Below are 16,227 nucleotides of genomic sequence, written 5' to 3'. Positions count from 1 at the left end.
TCTACTCGTGGAGTATTGGAATTTGTCCTTGCTGCTCGCAAGGCGATCAATGTTGTTGGACCCTACTTTTTTATTGAACCGCCGGTGTTGGCATAAAGCGAGGAGGAGTCAAAAACCCTTCCACGACTTTAGGCATCCAAGGTTGTGGTAGTATTGTGCACGAAGGATGGCCTTGCACACCCATTGTTTGCGGAAACTCTGGGTCTTGCTCATGGCAATGGGCGTGGGAAGTAGAGGTAGGAGAGTAGTTTACGGCAAAGGTTTGCCTTTATTGTGATTATGGCTAGGACTTTGAGTGCCATTGGGATGGATCTCCTTTTGGGGACCAAACCAAGGGGTGCAGGAGGTCTCTGGAGCTCTACCTTCCTTTAAAACTTACTTGCCTATTGAAGGTGGTCACACTGTAGGGGGAGCGGAATGCTATTTACACAGAGTGCAATTATTGAGGTTTTTCCACCATAGGCAAGTGGCAGTTCCCTTTCTCTAGTCAATTTGGCAATTTATGGCATAGCACCAAGACCTCCCCAAGATCATCAATTCGTCGGTCATCTCTGTGGAAAGAATATAAAAATGAGTCTCTACCACCTAACGGACAATGGTTAGTTTCAAGTCTACATACCCCAATATACTCAAGATTTGATCATTAATAACCTGAACTAAAGCAACATGAAGGTTTAGGGGTACCTTTAATGCTTCCCATACCTCATGCATGATGAAGTTATGGCTTGCTCTTGGATCCACAAGTGCCTTGACGCTTGTACTCTGGCCCTACAATTGGACACTCAACCTAGCCAGATTTACCCTTAATTCACAGTTGGGCCTAAGTGTTCTACTATAGCCTTAAACAAAGCCATTTGTTTTCTTTGTTTGATTTTGGCATTACGTATCTTGGCTTCTTGGATGGCCTGGTGTTTTATCCAAGCTACTTCAGCCTTGAGCTTCTTGTCTTAGTATATGTCCTAAAGGGTCTATAGAGTGAGTAGACCATAATATCTTTTCAATTTGCTACCATTGAGGTAGCCATCCATCTCGACTCCATCTAGGGTGGCCATTTGACATGCACCTTGTGGAGTAATCTCCACACCATGATAGGGACCTATGCCCCTATATCTAAGTTTGTCCTTGGTGTTGTGAATGATATAAAGGAGTGCTAGGTCCCCCTTTTCAAGGTCCTTGTTCTTGAGGTTGAGGTCAAACCATTCTCTATGCCTCGCCTTCTCCACTCAAAGGCAATACATTGCATGCAATCTGGTCTCATCTAGCCATTCAAGATCAGCTAGATGCTTGGCTAAGGCATTTTGAGTGAGTCTTCCCTTAACTCTGATACGAAGGCTGGGCACTACATACTCCATCGACATAACTGCCGAAAATCAAGAGGTGCCCTCTCTCATCATGGACCCTGCCCCTCTCAGGCCTTGGAAATTTTGCTTTTGGTTGCAAGTAGTGACGCTCTGCTTCTCCTTAGGTCATGGCCTCTACTCTTCTTGATTGCTTTCGATCTACAAACAATGTATCAATTGACTATACATTGCAGAGGTATTTTTTCCTTATAGCTCTAGGAAATCTACCCCAATAGACTAGATGTATGTAGTTCCCATCTAGTCAATGGTATTAAACAAATTTTGCATCATTAGACGCTATACTTCCTCAGCATCAGTAAGATGCATGGGCAATGATCATTGTGTCCACTAGTTGGACTTTGTTAACTTACTAATAGAGAGTGTGATACATAATGTAACAATCACATTTTGCACTTATCACATATGTATAAGACTTATGCCTAAAGCACACGTCAGATATATCCATGCACAAAGCAGGGAAAATTTACTAAATGAAAATAGTTAAACACTAAGTATTGCATGTAATTGTCGATCCTTGGATGAGATTGATCATGACTTGCCCCAATGGAGGAGCTAGTTGAACTGCATTCTGATTGTAGTAGATGTAAACAAGCACATATAATGTGACCTTGCACAGATAGCATGACCTATCTAAATAAGAAAAATCAATGGTATCCCTAGAATACTCACATCCCTGTGGATAATGGTCGACTCAAGTAATCCTTTGACTATAAAGAAAGAATTATGTCTGGCCAACCAAGAATAGGTGAGTGCCCACAAAACCACTAGATTTTTTATACCAACTAAGGTGTAAGGATCAAATTTTGCTAGAATGAGGCCTTCTATACTGAGAAAGAAAACTCAGTGGCCTTATACATGATACTATAAGTTTAATCTAGGCATGATCCCATCCACTGCAAGCTCGTGAGGTACCAAAGTGCACCCCATCCTTTTGGCTAGCTATGGGAATATAGCATCTTTGGATCTCCCCTTGTTGAATAAGACAAAAAAGGCAACAGGCACTAGTGTAGAATGGAACAAAAAAAACCATTTGCCTACACTCAGTTTTGATCCCAATGGATGGGTCGATGCTCAAACTACAAGTAAAATTTTTCAAAGAGTTGTCTTATTAGAAGCATGCCACATATATCTATTCAAAGAAATGGTGGATATACGCTTCCTAACAACAAAGCAAAAATTGTATGGTGCAACACTATAGTAGGATCGATTGGCATGCCACAAGCTCCACAGCCTACTAGTTACGCGCATGGCATCCCAACTCCGTGATCACAATAATTCATAACTCAAGGACGGGTAATAAAATGGATCCAGGGGTATGTTGTCTCTACAACATGGACTTAAGTAGCACAAAAGGTGTGTGTAAAGTAGCGGCAAAGCTCCATGATCCAAGGGGATAAGGGAACATTTTATAGTTTTTAGTATCTCACCGACCGGGGGGGTAGCGTTATGGCAAGGACCTAGTAGGATGACTAAGACAACGAGTTGGAGGCTTGCAAGTATTGAACTAGTTAGTGGTTTCGTGACAGGGCGACGATCCACCAATGGGATAGAAGTAAGGCAATGACCCAGCAGGATGGTAGTTTGGCAATGATCCGGTGGGATGGCATGCTAAGGTGACAATCCACCAGCAATAAGGCAGTATGGCGATGATCCGATGGGATGGCAATATGATGACGATACGATGAGACGGCAACATGGTGACGATCCAGTGAGATCACAGTATGGCGAGATGATCCGACAAGATGGTAGGCTAAGGCAACGGGGTACCAGTTAGGCTTGAAAATGGGAATGCAAGGATGCAAAAAATGCAAAATGTGTTGATCGTATTCACCTAATACTTACCGAGATATTGGGTGGGTGCGTTGTGGTTACCAAGGACTTATGACCTGCTAGTGCAAGTGGGTGATATGCCTAGCTTGACCTCGACTTGATGATCGTGCACCTGATGAAGGGTCAATTATGTGGAATGTAGTGGAGTTTAATTCCAAACAGTAGCATACTTCATCATCAGCCAAGTAGATCATGTGCTGATTTTGTTCATCATCCTGATCGTCAGGTGTGGATTGGCACTGTTGTGTTCATGTTGATGGACCTCGTTCGAAATAAAACGTGCGGGTTCTGTGGCTGTATGCCAAGCAGGGGTAGGTTTTGCAGCTTTAGAATGGTTCATCGTGTTGGGCTCGAGGGTAGGTTCTTTTGGGACTACCTTAAGAGCTCTTGTGGGACTACCTTAGGAGTTGATGGAGGTTCTTGTGTTACTACATTACAAATCCTAGTGGTGTGAGTTTGTGTATTCTGTGTTGTTGGAAGCTTTGGGACCGAAACATATCGCTTGCCTTGATAGTATCCTTGGGCTTTCATGAGCTTTGTTGCAACCCAATGCTTGTGAATCTTCTACTTGTGGAGTATTGGAATTTGTACTTGCTGGCAAGGCGATCAATGTCGTTAGACCCTGTTTTTTAATTCAACTAGCTGTGTTGGCACAGAGTGAGGAGTCGTCAAAAATACTTCCACAGCTTTGGGCATCCAAGGTTGTGGTCCTCTTTTTTAGTAGCATTGTGCACGAAGGATGGCCTTGCACACCCATTTTTCGCAAAAACTTTGGGTCTTGCTCATGGCAATGTGCATGGGAAGTAGAGGCAAGAAAGTAGTTTACGAAAAAGGTTTGCCTTTATTGTGATTACAACTAGGACTTTGAGCACCATTGGGATGGATCTCCTTTTACAGATAAAAGCAAGGGATTTGATCGTTTTAATAACCCAAACTAAAGCAACATGAAGGTTTAGGGGTACCTTTAACGCTTCCCATACCTCACGCATGATGAAGTTATGGCTTGCTCTTGGATCCACAAGTGCCTTGACGCTTGTACTCGAGCCCTACAATTGGACACTCAACCTAGCCAAATCTACCCTTAGTTCACAGTTGGTGGGCCTAAGTGTTCTATTGTAGCCTTAAACAAAGCCATTTGTTTTCTTTGTTTGATTTTGGCATTACATATCTTGGCTTCTTTGATGGCCTGGTGTTTTATCCATGCTACTTCGGCCTTGAGCTGCTTGTCTTAGTATATGTCCTAAAGGGTCTGTAGAGTGAGTAGACCATAATATCTTTTCAATTCGCTACCATTGAGGTAGCCATCCATCTCGACTCCATCTAGGGTGGCTATTTGACATGCACCTTGTGGAGTTATCTCCACTACATGGTAGGGACCTATGCCCCTATATCTAAGTTTGTCCTTGGTGTTGTGAATGATATAAAGTAGTGCTAGGTCCCCCTCTTCAAGGTCCTTGTTCTTGAGGTTGAGGTCAAACCATTCTCTATGCCTCGCCTTCTCCACTCGAAGGCAATACATTGCATGCAATCTGGTCTCATCTAGCCATTCAAGATCGGCCAGATGCTTGGCTAAGGCATTTTGAGTGAGTCTTTCCTTGACTGTGATACGAAGGCTGGGCACTACATAATCCATCGGCATAACTGCCTCCACCCTGAAGGCTAAGCTAAAGCAGGTGCAGTTTGTCACCACTTTGTAAGACATTCGATAGGCCCATAGTGTTGTGATGAGCTTATGCTCCCAATTGGTACCAGTGGCTTCAACTATACAAGTTATAATCAGCAACACATCTTGTTTGAGCTTTCGGCTAGGCCATTTGCTCTAGGATAACATGGCATAGATTTCCTATGTACAATCATGAATTCGCTAGTCAGGATCCCTCGATCACTTACTAGTTCTAACAAATAAGGGACATCCAAACCATGTGATTACTTGTTCATATAAAAGCCTAGTTGTGGACCACGCATGAACCTTCTTTGTGGCTTGGCCCTCCACCCATTTGGTGAAATAATTGGTAGCCAGGATGATGTACCTAGCCCCCGTTCCATTAGCTACTAGACTTATAAGACCAATGAAATCCATGCCTCCTTTCTCAAAAGGCTTATCGACTAATATTCCCATTAGGGGTATCATACCCGCATTATGGGAAACTTTCACTCTTTGGTAGGCATCACATCATGTGACAAACTCGATCTGTATTCCTGAAGAGGGTAGGCCACCAAATGCCTACCTCCTATAGCACCTTGTGTGTTGTAATGTCGGCCGCAAAGTGTGATCACCCTCTCTTCCCAAATGTGCTTGCTTGAGCACATCCACATACTCATGCTCGCACACGCATCTACGCATAATGCCATCTTTTCCCATGTAGTAGAGTTGGCTTGTGATTACTTGGTACGACACTATGTCTTTAGTCTATGACTACACTATATATATCATAAAGGTGTTGTTCAACCTACAAGTACACTGCATTGCAAATAGGGCATGAAAATTGAATTGTATTACAATTCAGAATGTTTTGAGCCAAATTGCCATATTTTAACCTTGGTTCAACAATTCTACCAATCCATGCATAGAAAAGACAATGTGTAAGAGAATGCCAATAGAAGCTGGAATTCACTGGTTTACAGAATAGACATAAGAAATAAATAGAATCTGCAAATTTCGCCTTCCTGGAAGGGCTTTTTGCCTCAAAATTAAGGCAAATGGCCTCTTTCCTCAACCAAACTTACTACAACCCTAGGCAACCCTCTACTTACAAACAAAACTAGATATGAGTAAGTATAACTTTAGGCCATATTTAGGGCAACAATCCGCTTGGTCATCAATTTATGGACATAATCAGCTCTAAATCTAGAATTTCTTAACAAATTTTGAGGGACTTTTTCTCGATAAGTCATCCTCTCAACCCTTGCACTGATTTTGAGGCCCTTTTCCTCCCTTCCCATCCCCCTTGCACCCCTCTCAGCCCCCCTCACCTACTCTCAACCCCCCGCTCCCTTACTTCCCTCTTAGCCCCCCCGACATGCCCTCAACCCTCCCCCACATCCCCTCTTCCTTTTGGCCCCTTCATAGCCCTCCCTCCCTACCCTCTGCCATTCCTCCCTCTCCCTATCCCTTAGTCCCCTTTGCCTCTCTTGCTCCCTTCCTATCCTCTCTTTCCCTCTCCCTCGATCTTCTCTTTCTTTATTGGAGACAGATGGATCTTTATTTATTTATATTCAACCTTCCACCCTTGCTTGATGAATGGCATCTATCCACTTAGTTAATCCTTGCCCACTTCCACTGGCCATTAGAACAATGATTCTTTCTAAAGATGAGTTGTTGTAGATTCAGAAGGATGTGGAGTTTAGGAGCTCCACTACTCTTTTTGCACACATTAGTGGATCCCATCCTTCCAGGTTACAAGCTAGGGATTAGATGCTTATGGCTATATCTAGAGGTTGTGAGCACTGTTCTCAAAGCTAGCCCACTTACTTTGGGGCCCAAGAAGATCTTTTTGACACTATTTACTTTGGGATTTGATCCTATGGAGGAGGACAGCCACATCACATCGTTTTTATCATGTACGTTGGCCTCCCTAGATTTATCATCGTCTCTGCACCATGATTGGAGCCTCTTTTGGAGTGATCAAAGAGATCCTCCCCTCCCTAGTTATCCATCTACCACAACTAGGGTCAATGTCTCCAACCCTAACATTTTAGATGATCACATCATGCTCCAGTGCCTTGATGGTTCTCTCTTTCAACAGAGAGTCAAAATTGTTAGGCAGACAGGACTAGTGCAAGATTTGTAGGACCAATGGACATTTTTCTAGGAATTGCCTAAGGACAAAGAAGAGGCCTAAAATGCCCTCTAGTACAGCTCCCCCATGACCTTGACAAATTGCTTCTCCAACACTTCCTCCTATTGTGACACTGATTGCATGTCTAGCATTGATCCACTCACCTGGCACTAGCTGTCCCTTCTACCCATAGATGGGTTCGACTCAGTGTCTGCCCTCCATCAATTGAAAATCAAGAGGTGCCCTCTCTCATCATGGACCCTGCCCCTCTTAGGCCTTGGAAATTTTGCTTCTGGTCACAAGTAGTGATGCTCTATTTCTCCTTAGGTCATGGCCTCTACTCTTCTTGATTGCTTTTGATCTACAAATAATGTATTAATTGACTATGCATGGGAGAGGTATTTTTTCCTTATAGCTCTAAAGAAATCTACCCCAATAGCCTAGATGTATGTAGTTCCCATCTAGTCAATGGTATTAAACAAATTTTGCAACATTAGATGCTATACTTCCTCAGCATCAGTAAGATGCATGGGCAATCATCATTGTGTCCACTGGTTGGACTTTGGGAACTTACTAATAGAGAGTGTGATACGTAATGTAACAATCACATTTTGCACTTCACATATGTATAAGACTTATGCCTGAAGCACATGTCAGATATATCCATGCACAAAGCATGCAAAACTTACTAAACAACAAAAGTTAAACACTAAGTATTGCATGTACTTGTTGATGCCTTGGATGAGATTGATCATGACTTGCCCCAAGGGAGGAGCTGATTGAACTGCATTTTGATTGTAGTAGATGTAAACAAGCACATATAATGTGACCTTGCACAGATAGCATGACCTATCTAAATAAGAAAAATCAATGGTATCCCTAGAATACTCACATCCCTATGGATAATGGTCGACTGAAGTAATCCTTTGACTATAGTGAAAAAATTACATCTCGCCAATCAAGAACAGGTGAGTGCCCCCACAAAACCACTAGATCTCCGATACCAACTAAGGTGTAAGGATGAAATTTTACTAGAATGAGGCCTTCTATACTGAGAAAGAAAACTCAGTGGCCTTATACATGATCTGTGAGTTTAATGATCCCTATCCACTGCAAGCTCGTGAGGTACCAAAGTGCGCCCCATCATCTTGGCTAGTTGTGGGAAGATAGCATCTTTGGATCTCCCCTTGTTGAACAAGACAACAAAATGATTCCCTTTAGCTATGCCATATGCTCTGATAAGAGGCTCTTTTTTTCATAGACGTCTTTTTTACCGTCAAAGACCACCGATGGTGATAAGAGTCTTCTTTTGTTTATCAAGGTCACCCTCTTTCTTACATTCCAAGACCACTGATGGATGGTGTTCAAGACAATATTGAATTTGTACCTGATGCTAGTGAGGCTAGAAGAGCTACCAGAGAGGTGATGGTCTAAGGTAATGCTTTTGCAACCTTGTTGGCCAACATTTGGGCAATCTTTCTTCCCATGCCCACAATGTGATGGCAATTGAAACAGCAATGGTCTACATGTTACTGTTACTATTCATCATGCTGTAAGTAGCCCCTTATGATACCCACTTTAGCTTTTTCTGGAATCATCTTGGGATTAGACTCCTTCTTCTGACCAAATGAGTGTTGCTTGTCATTGAAAAGGGTGCTCTAGACTCTAATGATCTGTCTTTGTGTAAAAAGTTATGTCTCAACCTATATAAGACTCCAAGAAAACCCTAGATTTGACAATTAGGTACCTTACAATTCCAAACAATACAGGTTAGGGTCTCGATACTCTGAATCTCATAGACCACGCATTCCTATATAAGGAAGCCACCAAATGCCTGTGATGTTCTATCAAGAGATGTCCCTCTCAAACTACTACCCATTGCGCCTCCTTGTGAGTAACCTCTCACTACTATATGCGAGTATGTTGACAATAAGTTACTGTTATAGTTTCAAACAATACAGGTTAAGGTCTCAATACTTGAATCTCACAGACCCCACTTTCCTATGTAAGGAAGCCACCAAATGCTTGTTGTGTCTTATTAAGAGCCACCCTTCTCAAACTACTGCCTATTGCCCCTCATTATGGGCAACATCTCACTGTTGTATGTGGGTATGTCTCTCCTCAACCTATAAAGGTGTAAGGTCCTCATGCAAGTACACATCTGGGTGGCCACAAAAAGCCAATCATTTACACAGTACCATAAGGCATGCTTGGGCATCCTTGAAGAGGATGATGAGAGGCTAATCTCAATTGGGATACCACCCTAAAAACTAATCCCATGCTCGTGGACTCCCAAGGCAGAAGTCACAAAGCTAGCCACATCATCAATGGGAGTCGTAGGTGCGAAAGGAATTCCTTGTACTATGACATTAAGAGGTTATTGGCTCTCTAGTATTGCTCCAAAATGGTGGTTGAAATAGTGCCCTTTAGACACTCCAATTTGCAACACCCATCCATTTGGAAGTCTTTATAATGTCCAATTGCATGCTAGCTATTTGGGCCTCTGCTATGTCAACTACTGGCTAGCTGCTTGGGACTATCACTATGGCTACCACCTCCTTACGGAGGTGACATATCATGTCACAATTTATGAGGTAGTTTTGCTCCATCTCTTGTGTACAAACGTAGTATACCTCCATGAGAAGGTGCTCATAAGTGTCAAAATGGATTGTGTGACATGAAGGGATGGGTATCGATATGGTGTGATAGAGGCTGAGGACACGGGGGCAAGAGACTGAGAGTGGTGAGTGGAGATCTATAATGTGCATGTGGTGAGTTCGACTAAGGAGGGGAATGATGGCTAGCAAAGGGTGAAAAAAATAAGGCATACTATGGTGAGGCATAAAGAGTCAGGCTAGCCAGGCATGTCGACATTGCCCCTAATCCCAATAATTATTTTATCTTTTATTTTATTTTATATTTTTAAAATCACAACAATGATGATGATGCTATTAATTCTAGTGCTGGTGCCATCACATCCATGGATATGGTAGTGTCATGTCCAAGGATGGTATAGTGAATATCAATTTTGATGATGATGGTATCACATCCATGGATATGGTGGTGTCATGTCCGAGGTGGTATAGTGAATATCAATATTGATAATGATGGTATCGCATCCATGGATATGGTGGTGTCATGTCCGAGGATGGTATAGTGAATGTTAATATTGATGATGATGTAGAGATTTATGTCATGACTGAACCTATTTAGGTAGAGGTCATGCTATCACATCCATGGATATGGTGGTGTCATGTTCGAGGACAATATATAGTGAATATCAATATCGATGATGATGTAGAGATTTATGTCACGGTGGCTAAAGCTATTTAGGTGGAGGTTGTGCTAGTTGCCTTCTGTGTGGCAATGCTATCAACTTGGAAGTTAGTGTAGTATTTTTTGACATCATCGATCTTGAGTTGTTTCTATTGCTTCTCCTCCTTCTTGGGTTTCTCTTTATTTCACATCATTGATCTTGAGTTGTTTCTATTGCCTCTTCTCCTTCTTAGGTTTCTCTTTCTCCTTCTCCCTTTTATCCCCTTTTGCTATCTCTCTTTCTCCTTCTCCCCTTTATCCCCTTTTGCTATTTCTCTTTCTCCTATTTCTTTTGTCTTTTTCTTTGTAGTGAATACTCTTTGCTTAAGTTTATGGAGGGGGAAAAGGCACACAACCCTTCACACTTTCTATTGTCTGAAGGAGTGTGATAGGGCTTGGGGGGCCTGCAATGGCTAGCTACAACAAATAGGTGATGGACAGAAGGGGGATCCTACCCATATAAGCTAGAAAAGTGAAAAAATTATTGTAGCAAATGATTTGGGCATGATATGGATTAGAGATTACTAGTTTTTGAGTTGTAGATAATTTACGCTTGATTTGGAAAAGACATTATTGATTTTTTAGTAGTCAATGATGTAATTTGAGCAATGAAAATTCAGGTTAGAGAGAGGGAGAGAGGGAGAGAGGGAGAGAGAGAGAGGGGGGGGGCGGGAAGTATTAATGTCTTGGGGAGGTCTCACAGGCCTATGAGACAAAGTACAATCAAAAGAGTAACTCAAATAACCACTGTGGGCTGAGGAAAAGGGCTTACTAGTGCCCTTGCTGAGTGCTAAGTTGAGAACCTTGAAAGGTCAAAACTCAAAACTAGAATGAAAATACAATCAAGTGCCATGGTGGCTCTTCGGTGGGATGCAAGGCATCTCGTATCTTTCTCTATCGAATTTTCTCTTATTGTAATCTTTGTATTTGGTGAGCCATATCAAGAGTGACAACTTGGCTCTAACGATCTATGCCGAGGAGAGATGAGATAGGTTGGCTTGGCCCTCCATCGTGCATGCTTTGGTTAACCTTTGTGATACCTGTGTCTCTGGCTCCATGTCATCTCTTCTCATGGGTACACTCTACCTCATGTCAGCTAGCTCCTCCTCCTCTAGTCCACTATGTCCTGGGGTTGACTCAAACATGTAGAAGTCTATGACATGTCACTGTGCTAGATCTATCCGCATCTCTCGGAGGTGCTATCAACTCTTGTTTCTCGATTGGCCTCAATAGAGTATCTATATGCTACCACATCTCAATCAGATAGAGGGCAATGTAGACTTGGTCATGGAAGTGGATCAACTAAGAGAGTGGTCCAAAGCCATGCCGTTGTTCAAAGAGGCAATGATATCACCCTCATACTTAATAATAGACTAGACAAGTACATAGGAAAGGATCCTCTATCTCCACCACTTCAATTGATGGGATGAGACCCACACTTATCCAATGGATATTCCCAGTGCATGTGAAACTCCTCCATCCCATAGGTACTAGGTTTTGATGATCTTGGATACTTTTGATAACTAGTCATGGTAGAACTAGATCTTGGTGGGAACCTCTTGGCTCCCCAACCAAGACTATGAAATATGGAGCTAGAGTAGATCCAATGATATGATATGGTTGATCTCATCTTGTGATCTCACAAGGGACAATTCATCCATGATGTATTGAAAGGGGGGGAGTCGGTCCATCTAAATACCCTGAGTGGTGAACCATCTGGAATACCATGCCATGCTAACCCCTTTATCTTCTAGTATCCTAGATATAGTGCCAACCCTGACATCTATAGCTAGGCAAGTCCCAAACCCTATGAAGTAATGTAATCGTGTAGAGGATAGCATCAAAGGAGCATCAATTTGGAGTGGTGTCATGGTGAATATTTCTTGTACTATCTTACAAGGACCTCAAGGCTTGCTCTGAATCATCTGGTACCACATAATCATTTTTAGTTGATCTCCTCTAGTCAGTCATGTTGAGAGTAGAAGGGTTCTAAATACATGGCTATCAGCCTCTAGTGCATCAAATAGTCATCTCTTCTTAGGGGTGTCTTGGAAGTGTGCCTAGGAGCATTGTCACTCTAATTGGGCTAGAGATCCCTTACCTAATCTAAGTTGTGCCCTAACTACATGAATCATCATGAACATTGATCCCATGAAGGCTACTCCTAGGGCTATAGGACTGCATGCTCCCTAGTGGCTTGAGTACAACTCACGAGGTGTTGAGAATCATATCCTTGGTCTTGCCAAGGTTGGTTGTCAAGTGTCTCTCATGCAAAACACCTCTAAGGCATCTAGGTCCCTCTGTAGGCCTATTGCTAAAGAGAATACGAGGATTGTATCGTCTTCATATAAGAAAATCCCCTTTTACGAGTTCCAAATGCCCAATTATGGCCTTAAATGTACCATTGAAGCTCCAAAAAAGGGGAAACTCCATGAGGTCTCACCAACAAAAAAAAAGGAGCTAAAGGTTTCAAACCAACATATGTTTAGCTAGAGAGCTTAGAACAAGATGCCATGAAAAGCAAAAGTCTAGCCCTCAAGCTACATGATGGCAACATGAGAATTGAGATGGGAAAAAGTAAGACAAGACAAGTGCACACACATACTAACTACATAGGAAGAGGAGAGGAGAGGAGACAAGACAAGTGCACACACATACTAACGACATAAGAAGAGGAGAGGAGTGCATGCACATACTAATTGTATACTACATTAAAAGGAAGAAGAACATGAATCTATATAGTTTCCTAGGATAGGGTTTGTCTCTATCCCCTTATAGTCCCCTCTAGAATAGTGCAATTACACTAATCCTAAATTTCACACTTGTAGTCCCTTCCCTATCCATGAGCCTGGAATGGTGGTTCACTAAATGATGCAATCTCCCTATAATTTTAGATGCTTTATTGTTCATGAGCCTAGAAAGGTGGACTAGCATCTCAAACTCAATCTCTTGAGACAAAGAAGCCACCCACTAAAAGTTTGTGGCTTCTATCATGTGCACAAACCATGGCCAAGCTCCCTTTTGTTGTGTTGTAGTTTTGCTTAGCAAACTGGCTCTAGCAAAGAGACTGCCAAGTTGACTTCATGGTTTTCATTTGATTGCATTGATACATCATTGATGGCAAATGATTGCAACAATATGAACATGGAAGTTAAAGTCTACCAATTCAGTTTGCCTGTAAATAGTTGCTTTTTAGCATACCCTTCAAAAGATCAAATGGCTTTTACCAAGTGATTACCCAATTAAATGATAGCTCTTGCCTCAACATTTTGGTACACTCCCTTTAAAGGTCTATATGCTTAAGAAGGATTTGATTTTCCTTGACTTGTGAGGGACCTCGTGACTTTTTCACCTTGGATGGATCAATAACCATTCTAATTGTAGACACAACATAATATCCCTACAAAAGTCCATATGCTTAAGAATGATTTGTATTTCTTTGATTTTTGCGAGTCCTTACTATTAATTCCACCTTGAATGGATCAATAGCCATTCTAATTGTTGTTACAACATGGCCAAGGAGAAATCCTTGTAATGCCAAGGAAGCACATTTATGCAGGTCAAGGGGTGAAACCTCTTTGCATTAAATCTACTTGATTGGCTAATCTATGTGAACCAATGGAACTAGTTAAAAAGCATTTCACTAGATTGTGTAGAGAAATAATCATGGAACCACCTCTAGGATATGAAACACCACAGTGTTGTACCACCCTTAAGAATATGGCTCCTAAATTATTCAGGCCAAAATGCATCATGTTATACTTGTAAGTGCCCAAGGGATTGACAAACTTTGTCGTATGTTGATGTGCCCATACTTGATTCTAAAACTACTATATTTGCCTATGAAAGAATTGTCGGCCCTATCTCCAAGCATTTATCCATGAAGGGAAATGGAAAGTAGTCGAGACTTATTGTCACGATCCACTCTCTCACTAATTGTGCCCATGCTATCTATTGGTTGCTAAAGGTGGAATCCTAATTGAGGGAAGAGACATAGTATTTAGCACATGCATTAGGAAAAACAACATTGTTGAACATATGGTTATGCTAATTATTGTCTACATTCTGAGGGTTGGGGAATGGCTAGTTGACTTTATGGTTTTCATCTGGTTGCATCGATACATCATCGATGGCAATTATGACTTGTGTGATAATATGAACATGGAAGTGCAAATGTGTTGAATTGGTTTGCCTCGAGATGGTTGCTTTTGGTAAACCCTTCAAAAGCTCAAATGGCAAAGCATTCTATCCCTATAAAAGTCGGTATGCTTAAGAATGATTTGAATTTCCTTTAATTGTGAGGAACCTTACTATTAATTCCACCTTATATGGATCAGTACACAACATGGCCAAGGAGCAATCCTTGTAATGCCAAGAAAGCACATTTTACTAATCTATGCAAATAAATATTTATAGAGCACAGTCTAGGAGCTAAAGCACCTTAATGACCAACCTTTAGAATGTGGCTACTAAATAACTTAGGCCAAATGCATCATGCTATACTTGTAGGTGCCAAAGGAGAAGCATTTTACTAGTACATGTGTAGAAATAATCATAGAACACACTGCTAGGAACTTAAACACCTCGATGTCCAACCTTTAGAATGTGCCTACTTGTTGGGAATCGGTGGAAGAGAATAGATGCATGATGACTCAAGATATGAGAACACAAGATGAAGCCAAACTGGTGTTCCCTTCATTGTGAGAGAGGTAACTCTCTTTTATAGAGTGTGTGGGAGGTTGGCCTAAATCAAAGCACCTCTCCTACGTCAAAGGAGATCACTCCTATATCATAGGAAGCTGCTGAAGAGGGGGACCTTGCATTACATCATAACTTGTGTCATGGTCCAGATACCTCATAGCACTAAGTGTGCTTCACTACACACACACACACACACACACACACACACACACACACATGTGACTACTACTAGATGCACACATGCACCTTAGAGCAAGCCCTTAACCACAAATATCCCAACATACCCCCCCTCAAGGGTTTGCCTCATGCTATGTCATCTCATGGTGGTCAAGGATAAACCTATGGCTAGGATCTCATGCTAGCAAGAGTGCCCAAGAGTCAAGGTTACAAATATGGGATAGATCCCCCTCAAATGGTTATCTCCCTTGCATGTACAAGGATTAATCTCAGGCCTTTGTGTGGACCTAGTTTCTCATGTCTGCAAGAGGTACCATGGAGGCAAACACGTATCACATGGCCTACATCATATAGTGACCAGAGGTGATTTACAAAGACTATAAGGACTAAAAACACATAACATTCCTTTTGGAGTACTACTCCAGGTAGAGAACCTCAAAATTGACTACATGACCAAGTGATGACAAAAGTTCAAAGATGTTGGAGTTTAGAAGGTCCAATTTTATCTTTCTCTACCACAAAAGTTATTACTTCATTTGTTGATGGAGTTCTTTCTTCAACCATATTTTCCTTGACTTTCTTCTTCTCATTACTAAACTTCTCAGAGTGATTGTTTTTGCTACAATAAGTGCAAGGATTAATCCTATAGCAATCTTTGTCAAGATGATTTGTCTTTCTACAATGCTTGCATTCTTTGTACTTGTCCTTTTATGAGAGCTTCACTATAAGTGCTTCAGTTTGATCTTCTACCTTCCTTGAATTCTTATTTCTCTCTTCTTCTTGTAGAGCACTGATGATGCTTTCTAGTGTTGGTTGGGGAAGATTCTTCAAAGTAGTCACAACATAGTCAAAATCCTGAGGCATACTCTTCAAGAGCACATCCATTGCATCATCTTCAGTGTGACTGGGGAGTTGACTGAGGCCAATTGTGTCATAAGACTCCTCATAGTGTTGACATGAGCTGCAACAGAGTCTCCATCCATCTTTAGTTCTAAGAACTTAACCTTCAAAGTCAACTTAGAGTTATGAGAGCTAGCACCAAATAGTACGTCTAACTTATGCTA

This window comes from Dipteris shenzhenensis, chromosome 24 (assembly GCF_047967505.1).
Source record: "Dipteris shenzhenensis isolate YYH24624 ecotype China chromosome 24, Dip_SZ_1.0, whole genome shotgun sequence".
In the NCBI taxonomy this organism is placed as follows: Eukaryota; Viridiplantae; Streptophyta; class Polypodiopsida; order Gleicheniales; family Dipteridaceae; genus Dipteris; species Dipteris shenzhenensis.
The sequence above is the reverse complement of the archived record's forward strand: the minus strand, read 5'-3'. Positions refer to the sequence as shown.